This window comes from Cydia splendana, unplaced genomic scaffold (assembly GCF_910591565.1).
Source record: "Cydia splendana unplaced genomic scaffold, ilCydSple1.2 scaffold_49_ctg1, whole genome shotgun sequence".
Classification (NCBI taxonomy): Eukaryota; Metazoa; Arthropoda; class Insecta; order Lepidoptera; family Tortricidae; genus Cydia; species Cydia splendana.
Genome location: NW_026946892.1, coordinates 1,047,128 through 1,058,184, shown reverse-complemented (window position 1 = coordinate 1,058,184; position 11,057 = coordinate 1,047,128). Strand labels below are relative to the sequence as shown.

Sequence of the window (11,057 nt, the reverse complement as noted above, 5' to 3'; positions counted from 1 at the left end):
AGACTATATTTGTCTTACAAAAGAGAGCCATTCGTTCTATATATAATTTAAGAGTGCGTGAATCATTAAGAGAACTTTTCAAAGAAATTAATATTTTAACTGTAGCTTCCCAATACATATATGATAGTATTATTTATGTTGTTAAGAATCTAGACTCCTTCACTAAGAATTCTGTTGTCCATAACTCTAGTACTAGAAATAAAAATAAGCTGCTATCAAAAAGTTTCGTGTTCGTAAAGTACAAAAGTCATTCGTTGGGCAATGCATTCATTTTTATAACAAGTTACCTGAGGATGCTTTAATTACCCTTTCCAGCTCTTAAGAATTACCTAAAAAAGTCATTGATGTTGAAGGCTTATTACAGAGTCGAGGACTACTTGACAGACAAACATGCATGGTCCAAACCAGAAACTGTAATAAAAACAAGTAGCAATTAAAACCATTGTATTATGTGTAGAGTTATAGGTGACTCAGCTCAGATAAGAAAGCACATCAAATTTTATGAAGGCAAATTTCATGACAATCAGTCAGATTCATATAATATGTATTCTCATTTCTTTTATTGACTTTTTTTTTCTTTTCCTTTTGTAAGAATTTGATATGTTTTCTGAAAGAGCTACGTATGCGTATTTCATGTACATATATATTTTTTTTATCATATTTCTTATTTACTCGTAATGTAGGTATGTTAATTATAAGGACTTAGATATACGTGCTGGGACCACTTCTGTTTGTGGTGTTTATTAACGACCTACCGGATTGTCTTTCTTGTGGTACACCGTATCTTTATGCGGACGATACTAGCATAGTTCTTATGGCAAACAGCATTGACGAATTTAACGAGAAAGCTCTCACGTGTTGGACGGATCTCACTGGCTGGTTTTTGAACAACGGATTAGTCATTAATTGTGATAAAAGCTTCTATATGTTATTTCAGCGTAGTATTAATAGTGGTGACTTTCAATGTGATCTGCCTATACACAAAGCCAACTGTGTGCGATTTTTAGGCGTTGAACTTGATCCTTACCTACGGTGGAATAACCAAATAGACAAAGTCCACAAGCGACTGGCTAGTGCTTGCTATACAATGAAAACACTCATGAAAACAAGTGACAAAACAACATTATTGATCATTTATTACTCATATTTCGAAAGCATAATACGTTATTGTGTTGAAGTTTGGGGTAATGCAAGTAAAATTAATTCCATCCTGCTTATGCAAAAAAAAGCTATTAGAATAATAGAAGGCTGTAAACATGTACCAGTGACCCATAGACAGATGTTTGTAGATAATAAGATACTTACTATTGTTTCATTGTACTTATATCGCATTTGCCTGTATATTCATAAAAAATATCAGTGAATTCCCAAAAGCCAGACAATAACTTAACCACAACTTAAGGAAAACAAAAAATTTAGCTCTAGTTAAGTCCCACTTCAGTCACTTTAATAAGAGCATAAATAATAACGCCATTATGGTATACAACAAATTAAATGATGAGATAAAATATTGTCAACGATATAAACACCTTTGACAGAAAACGTAAGCAATATTTTTTAAGCAGACCTTATTATACAATCGATGAATATTTTGCTAATGCACTAGATTAGACATACTAGAATTATTTACTAAATTATTATAATAATTTTATGTTAACTTATTTTAAATGTAAATACTGTTTTAATGTATATTTGCATGTATACTTGTATACTTATAGCAAATAAATTATATGACTATGACTATGACTATACGTCTATTGAGCTGCCTATATGACTTCGCGTCATCGGGAGACTGCAACTGTAGCGAGCGTCGTTCAGCCATGAGGTTTAAGGTTTGCTCGGTCAATTTCTGAGGTCTATCTTTACGGCGGGGTCTAAAAAACTTAGACCCTACTGTGTGGACAGTTTCCACTAGCCCGTCGTTGATTTCGTCCACTGAAGCCAAGTTCTCTAGGCAAGCAAAGCGGTTAGAGAGCTCGAGTTGAAAGCTTACGGGGTTTTGAACATGAGCTCGAGTAGGTCGGAGCGTAGACTTCATCAGGCTGGACCTTTCAAGTTTAATATTGATATTCAGTGTGCCTCTTACGATTCGGTGATCACTACCGGTCTTTACCCTGCTGATTACAGAGACATCACTGAATATCCGTTTCTTGTCGGTCATGATAAAGTCTATCTCGTTTCTCGTGGAACCGTCAGGATTCATCCAGGTCCATTTCCTGTGAGGCGGCTTCTGGAAGAAAGAGTTCATCATGAAGAGTTCCTCTCTCTCCAGAAAGTCGGCCAGCCTCTGACCCCTAGGGTTCCGTTGCCCATACCCAAATTGCCCCACTCTCAACTCATCACCGCTTCTCTTGCCCAACTTTGCGTTGAAGTCCCCCATAACAACAGTAAAGTAGGTTTTAGAAGTATGTATGGCCCTACTTACGTCCTCATACATAGCCTCTACTTCATCATCGGAGTGTGACGAGGTCGGTGCGTATACCTGAATGACCTTCAGCGAATATCTTTTGGATATTCTGAGTATTAGGTATACCACCCTGCTCAACACACTGTCGATGGTTATTATGTTATTTACGAGGGACTTGTGAACGAGAAACCCGACACCACCTTGGGACTGTTGGTCGCCCTCCCGGTGGTAGAGCAAGTTACCAGACTTCAGGGTTGTCGTGTCCTCCCCTTCTCTACGGACTTCGCATAACCCTACAATGTCCCAGTGTAACCTGCTCAGTTCCTCTTCCAGCTCGCAGATCTTTTCGTCAGTCCTCATAGTGCGTATGTTGTGTGTTACCAGGGCCAGTCGTCGTGGGGGCGGGTAGCCGGATCTTTGCCAGAGATTCTTAGCACCCCTGACCCCGCTAATGCCCTGACCGCTACCATAGCCAGAGCACCGGGGGTCACCGGAACCTCGGGGCCGTGGTTTATTTGTGTTCTGCATGATGGGGGGTGAATGCCATAATCGCCACGCTTGGCAGGCGGGTTGGCGATCGCAGTCGAGTACACCGAATTTGAGGGACGCTGCTGCCCGTCCACCGGTGGTCTTGGACGTAGTTTAAGGACATACCCGGGTCCATACAGTTTCACACAAAAAGTGCATTTATGTTTGGGATAAGAACGATCAAAAGTATTTTGACATTGAGTAATTTTAAATTTAAAAGTGGAAAAATTACTGCCTTGGGTGAGACTTGAACTCACGGCCTCTGGATCAATACACCAGCGCTCTGCCATCTGAGCCACCAAGACCTCATCCATAGCCAGCAAATCTTTCCACCATATTATAGGTCAAGGGGACCCTTAGCGACATCTACCGCAAGAGTAGACACACAGTTACACTTCTTAAACGGCTACCGGAGTTCCAAGTTATATTGGAAATTCACCATTTACGATGTGCTACCCATACTAATTTTAATTTTTAACAAGCAGAAACGTTTGCGAACGATCCTTTTAGCTTAGAATAAATTTAAAAGTGGAAAAATTACTGTCTTGGGTGAGACTTGAACTCACGGCCTCTGGATCGATACTCCAGCGCTCTGCCATCTGAGCCACCAAGACCTCATCCAAAGCCAGCAAATCTTTCCACCATATTATAGGTCAAGGGGACTCTTAGCGACATCTACCGCAAGAGTTTCTGCTTGTTAAAAATTAAAATTAGTATGGGTAGCACATCGTAACTGGTGAATTTCCAATATGACTTGGAACTCCGGTAGCCGTTTAAGAAGTGTAACACTCTTGCGGTAGATGTTGCTAAGGGTCCCCTTGACCTATAATATGGTGGAAAGATTTGCTGGCTATGGATGAGGTCTTGGTGGCTCAGATGGCAGCGCGCTGGAGTATCGATCGATAGGCCGTGAGTTCAAGTCTCACCCAAGACAGTAATTTTTCCACTTTTAAATTTATTCTAAGCTTAATAGCATCGTTCGCAGACGTTTCTGCTTGTTAAAAATTAAAATTGAGTAATTTTATTTCGTTTTTATCTTGCTGATTATTTTAAAACCTTAAATTAAAAAAAAACAATATTATAAATGTGTAAACCGAGCACCTTCATTTGATACCGAACTCGGCCATACTTTCTTGCAAATTGCAATCTAGACACGCGGTAGCGTGTCCAGCCAAGTTCAAAGAAAAAGGAACTGGCGACGCAGCAACCGTGTGTAATATTACACGAACCATTTCGAGCTACTTTTGACCCCTTCACAACTTGTAACCTACTTAACCTACACACATGAAATTTGGCACATGTATTCAAGTTCCTTAGCTTGTCCAAAATACAAAATTCCATAAACGTAGCTTAAACAGTTATTGATAAATTAACGTTTAAAAACCGGCATTTTTGTGATTGACTGACATATAGATCAAAAACCTAACCCACTTCTAGATGACCTAGAAATTTGATATTTGGCATCAAGGTAGACTATTAGGTGTACATAGAGGAAAAAATCTGAAAACTGGAAATTATTGATATTTCGATGGAAAAAAAATAATTAATACTTATAGACCAAAAACCTAACCCACTTCTAGATCACTTAGAAACTTGATATTAGGCATCAAGGTAGACTATTAGGTGCATATATAGGGAAAAATCTGAAAACTGGAAATTATTGATATTTCGATGGAAAAAAATAATTAATACTTATAGACCAAAAACCTAACCCACTTCTAGATCACTTAGAAACTTGATATTTGGCATGAAGGTAGACTATTAGACGTATACAAAAGTAAAAATCTGAAAACGGAAACTTTTTGACAATTAACCGCGCGTTAGCGAGGGTCTCCTTTTCAGCTTAGGCAAACTGCTTTCATGATGAATACTATAGTAATTTCTGTACAAAAAGTAATGATATCCCAACAAAAGCATAAATGTGAAATGAGAGCCAAGTTCAATATTAAGAATATGTGTCGTTGTTGACTCGCCAACAAAAGAATTGAGATCTATATAGGTGCCAAGTTCTGTGCTGTGTAAAAAATCCTGAAATTATAAATGATTTGTCTTGGCTAGTTTTTACGTATACGTTATTTATTATATTTGACTAGGTAATACGTTACTTTTCTAAAATTTGGTTTGTTGGTAAAAACTAGCCACGACAAATCCTTTATAATTTCAGGATTTTCTACACAGCACAGAACTTGGCACCCATATAAATCTCAATTCTTTTGTCGGCGAGTCAACATCGACACATATTCTTAATATTGAACTTGGCTCTCATTTCACATTTATGTTTTTGTTGGGTTAAAATAACCAGAATAGCAAGACCCCTCACAAATAGCTTTTTAGCATTTTAAGCTCTTCTAGCTCAATAACCTCTTGTTCGAGCCTGCTCAAAATTTAATGACTAAAATATAATGCCCTCAACTATACGTTCACCCACTTTAATTTAAATTAGAACAAATTTACTTAAGTTATTGAGTATCAAACTATCCTCTGATAGTTCATCTAAAGAAAACATCAAAATGCCGGGACGTGCCCCTAGCCAGCCGTGTGTTCAAAGTTGAATGTAAGAACTTCACTTCGCTTCGCTCGCTCGTTCGAAGAACTTCACTTCGCTTCGCTCGCTCGTTCGAAGATAGTTTGATACACAATAACTTAAGTAAATTTGTTCTAATTTAAATGATTTTGGGTGAACGTATAGTTGAAGGCATTATATTTTAGTCATTAAATTCTGAGCAGGCTCGATCAAGAGGTTATTGAGCTAGAAGAGCTTAAAATGCTAAAAAGCTATTTGTGAGGGGTCTTGCTATTCTGGTCATTTTAATTGCAAGAAAGTATGGTCGAGTTTGGTATCAAATGAAAGTGCTCGGTTTACACATTCATAATATTGTTTTTTAATTTAAGATTTTAAAACTAGTAGTTCGCCCCGAACTGAGAACTCGCGGTTCGCCAAAAAGATCAATTGAATGCAGTACTACTTAGTCCGAGAGGGGCATTTCGTAATTGATTCCTGATTCCACGATTACTTGAAATTACTTTGTAATCTGATTACCGATTCCCAGATTACTTTGTAATCTAACAATACAGAATTACTAAGTACAATTCCATTTGAGGTATCAGGAATCAATTTTTAAAATATTACAATTACTAGTAATTGGAATCAATGTCGATTCCTCATTACAGGAATGCATTACCTACTTGATTCCTTTCAGATTACATTTCGTACTACTACTATCAAAAGTACATTTCGATAGTAGATATAGATGTTGTTGACTTATGCATCTATAATTTATTTGCAACAGGTATGCAGATATCGAAAATGATGACCATGACCTATAAAACGACATCCATGACGACTTTTATGACATACTGCATGGCCGCCATCTTGGAATCCAAAATGGTTATCATTTTCGAAATCTGCGCCATCTAAAACCTATAAAACGACATCCATGACGACTTTTACGACATAGTAAATGGCCGCCATTTTGGAATCCAAAATGGTCATCATTTTCGAAATCTGCGCCCCCTAAAACCTATAAAACGACATCTATGACGACTTTTATGAGATACTGCATGGCCGCCATTATGGATTCCAAAATGGTCATCATTTTCGAAATCTGCACCCCCTAAAACCTATAAAACGACATCCATGACGACTTTTATGACATACTGCATGGTCGCCATCTTGGATTCCATAGGTAAAGAACTATTTTGTATATTTTTTCTCTAATTTAGAAACAAAAACGTAGATAATTCGGCTAATACTAATAATAACAACCAAACACGTGCACAAAAATTTGCTCCGAGATCGGGGCAGGCGACTGGTTGTTATAATTGTAAGGAGAAAGGCCACAGTTTTTTGCATTGTCCAAAACCTCTTCTGAGATGCCAACGCTGCAATAAACTTGGCCATACAGTAGAGACCTGTTTTAACAAAACAACAGAAAAGTCGCCTGCTTCAGTTTCTGACACCTTGCAAAAGACAATGTGCATAGATTCCACTGGTAATGAAACTAGAAGCCGTAGCTCTAAATATTATAAGGAGGTGATTGTAAACGGTGTGCCATTGCAAGGATTTGTAGATTTTGGTAGCGAAACTACATTAATCAGTGAGTCTGCCGCTTTGCAATTAGGTTTATGTCATGACAATACGCCTTCGCTAATGACTGGTTTTGGGGAAGCGATTGTACAGTCTTTTGGAGAAGTGCCTCTTGAGTTGAGTATCGACGATGTTAGTGCTAGCGTCATGTGTAAGGTGGTCAGTGATCATTTGTTGAAGAAGTCTATACTAGTAGGCCAAACTTATACAGAATTGCCTCACATAAGCGTCCACAAAAACTTTACAGATCTGAAGTTCTTCGATAATGGCTATAGAATGCCTTTTTCCAGTGTCGATATTGACAACGTCAGTTCGTTAAAGATAAAGTCTTTGAGCGTTGCTGAATTCTATGGCCCAGCTTCAATTAGAGCTGTTGTTGAACCCTCGATCAGTGGTAGTGTATTAATAAAAAATAGCATCGCAGGGAAACCCAATCAGCAGTACACGGTCTGTGGAGGACTCTATTATTCGAAAAATGGTCTTGTCAACATAGCCGTTGATCCTCATGCCGGTTTCTGTAGTATTTCGAAGGATACCACGGTCTGTCGTGCAGAAAAAGTTCGGTTTAGAAACTTTATTTTTTTTTTTGTCTAAGAAATTACAGGAATTTCACTTATAAGACTACTTATAAATAGTTAACTTAAAAATTATAAGTTACACAATAAGCAAGCACTTATGACAATGTTCAATAATACACAGTTGCATTTAGATTTAAACTAATGATTCAAACACAGAATAAACTAAGATTGGACCCTAATGGTCTTAACATAAGCTTTAGATTTAATTGGTTAGTAATTGGTACATGCGAGGGTATCTTTTTTGTTCGACTCATGGCTGCCAGGCTTGTTTACGGGGCCAGTTAAACCAGACCTTTAAGCAGTAGTTAATTATCGGTTGTCGTAATGACATTATTTTAATAAATTAATTGATATTTTTATGTTAAATATGTGTTTGTTGATATTGTTAATAGGATTATCGTAGATTCACCCGAGGTAGCAGTCGGAGCGGAAGGCGGATTTGATGAAAGCCAGGTTCGCATTAGTGAAACTGTCGATGATCATGTTAAAGAACAGCTGTTTGATTTGCTTAGGAAGTACAAGCATTGTTTCGCATCAACACTCAAGGACTTAGGTTGCACAAACGCAGCTCAAATGAATATAGAACTCAACAGCGAACGACCAGTAGTTTACCGACCATATCGGCTCTCTCATCACGAGCGATCACAGGTGCGCTCTATGGTAGACGAAATGGTAGAAGCTGGGATAGTACGGGAATCTTCTTCTGCATATGCCAGTCCTATCTTGCTTGTTCGCAAGAAGGATGGGTCTCTCAGAATGTGTATAGACTATCGGTTGTTAAATTCCATAACTGTCAAGGAGAGGTATCCTATGCCGATTATAGAGGACGAAATTGCTCGACTTTCTGGCCAGGCTTGTTTTATTTCCCTGGATCTCGCCTCTGGGTACTACCAGATACCCATCGCAGAGCATAGTAAACATGTCACCTCATTTGTCACACCGGACGGCCAATACGAATTCAACCGTATGCCGTTCGGTCTGGCAAATGCGCCCGCTGTATTCCAGCGTATGATAAATGCGATATTAGGGTCTGCTCGTTTTAGTAAGGCAACTGCTTACATGGACGACATTCTTATTTACGGAAAGGATACATCAGAATGTCTTCAAAATCTAGAGGAGATATTAAAATTGATAGAGCAGGCGAATCTCACCTTGAATCTCAAAAAGTGCGAGTTTTTACAGGATAAAATAGATTATCTTGGTTACGAGATTGGAGCAGAAGGCGTTAGACCAGGGGAAAAGAAAATACTTAGTGTCGTAAATTTTCCGCGACCCCAAAGCGTCCATAATGTTCGCCAATTCCTTGGGTTGGCGAGCTACTTCCGGAAATTTGTTAAGGACTTTGCTCAAGTAGCGTATCCTCTCAGCAAGTTGCTAAAGAAAGGGGTAGCATGGGAATGGGGTGCTAGTCAAGAGACTGCTTTCCAAGACTTAAAGGCTCGTTTGGTAGATAGGCCTATTCTCGCAATATACGACCCGTCAGCGGAAACGGAACTCCACACTGATGCGAGTAGGATAGGCATTGGAGGCATCCTTCTTCAGCGATCATCAGATGGAGCACTGCGACCGGTTGCATATTACAGTAGGCAAACCTCGCCAGAGGAGAAAAATTTCCACTCGTATGAGTTGGAAACTCTGGCGGTGGTTTGCTCCTTGAGGAAATTTAGGGTCTATTTGCTAGGCAAGGATTTTAAGATCATTACCGACTGCAGCGCTCTGCGCTCTACCTTCACAAAACGAGATTTGATTCCCCGTATAGCACGCTGGTGGTTGCAGTTGCAAGAGTTTGATTGCACAATCGAATATAGGAGTGGCATTAAGATGAGTCACGTGGATGCCCTGTCCCGTAATCCTGTAACCGAAACTAAGGAGAATGCATCTGACGATCTTCCAATCATCATGACTGTAACCAGCGAAGATTGGCTGCATACCCTTCAACTCGGGGATTCAGAACTCAGAAGGATCAGAGACATTTTGGATAGTAGTTTAGATGAAAAGGGGCTCCAATACATAAAAGAGAACTACGTAGTTAAGGAAAATAAATTATTTCGTTGTATAGGTGAAGAGCTTCGTTGGGCTGTGCCGAAGGGCGCGAGATGGCAGTTGTGTCGATTGAACCACGACGAAATCGGACATTTTGGTGTCGAAAAGACGCTAAAGCGCTTAAAAAAGAATTATTGGTTCCCCAAAATGTCCCGTTTCGTGAAGAAGTACGTTAGCGCTTGTATTGAGTGCGCGTACGCCAAAAAGAATCAAGATAAACATGAAGGGTTACTCCATCCGATAACAAAAGTTGAAGTACCCTTTCATACACTCCACGTCGACCATCTCGGGCCTTTCGTGAGGTCCAAGCGCGGGTTCTCATATCTTTTGGTAGTCGTAGACGCGTTTACCAAGTTTTGTTTCGTCAAGCCAGTAAGAAATACACATGCTCAAAACGTCGTCAGAGTTTTAGAAGACATATTCCGGACTTTCAGACCACCCGACCGCCTTATTAGTGACCGCGGTAGCTGTTTTACGTCGCATATGTTTAAAAGGTTTTGTTTGGATGAAGGCGTTAAACATATTCTGAATGCAGTCTCGAGTCCCAGATCCAATGGTCAAGTTGAACGGTACAACCGGACAATTCTTGACTCGATGAAGGCGTTGAATGTAAAATACGGTGAGAGAGAGAGTGGGACAACTTTGTAGGGAAAATCCAGTGGGGTCTAAATAACACGATCCAAAAGACGACCGGAAGAACGCCCGCTGAAGTGTTATTTGGCGCCTGTATGAATGTCGAGGTAAATCCCATTCTCAATGAAATAACTGAAGAAACTCGTGAGGAAACCGATTTGTCAACAATTCGTCAAGAAGTTAAAGATAGGATCGATAGTGAGCAGGTTAAGCAAAAAGAATACTATGATAGAAATAGAAAATCAGCTTGTGTGTACGCAGAAGGTGATCTTGTTAAAATCACCAAGACTAATTTTAACAATGACGGACAAAGTAAAAAACTTTTGTCCTCATATATGGGTCCATATCGAGTTTCAAAAGTCTTGGGTATGGACCGGTATGTAGTAGCTCCAATTGCAGGGTTAAGTAGCACACAAAATAAGCGGTCCACCACTGTTGCGGCAGATCGAATGATGCCCTGGATCCATGTTGCTGCTCTCGATGTCAACGAAGAATCAGAATCGGCAACTGATGACGATTAGTTTATTTTATGGGCTAATTGTTTATATATGTTTATTTACAAACGCTTTGAAAGTATGCTCGTTATTAGTATTTTCGTACAGTGAAACTCTCAACTACAGAACTGGTATTTCATTACAGATTGGACGCGAAAATCGATCGGCTCGCGCCCGATCACCAGTACCAGGGCTTTTCGTCTGGGTGACATCGCGCAAGCTTAATCGATCGGTTTGAGCGACAAGTCAGCTAGTTATCCCTCGATTAATTGATCGTCGAGGCTCGA

General features: G+C 39.4%; 1 non-coding gene across 1 annotated transcript; it reads right to left on the bottom strand.

Moving 5' to 3' along the window:
* Nucleotides 1-3,167: 3,167 nt before the first annotated feature.
* On the bottom strand, nt 3,168-3,240 carry Trnan-auu (transfer RNA asparagine (anticodon AUU)). Its single transcript has one exon. It is a non-coding gene; the product is annotated as a tRNA-Asn (tRNA).
* Between the last annotated feature and the right edge of the window lie 7,817 nt (nt 3,241-11,057).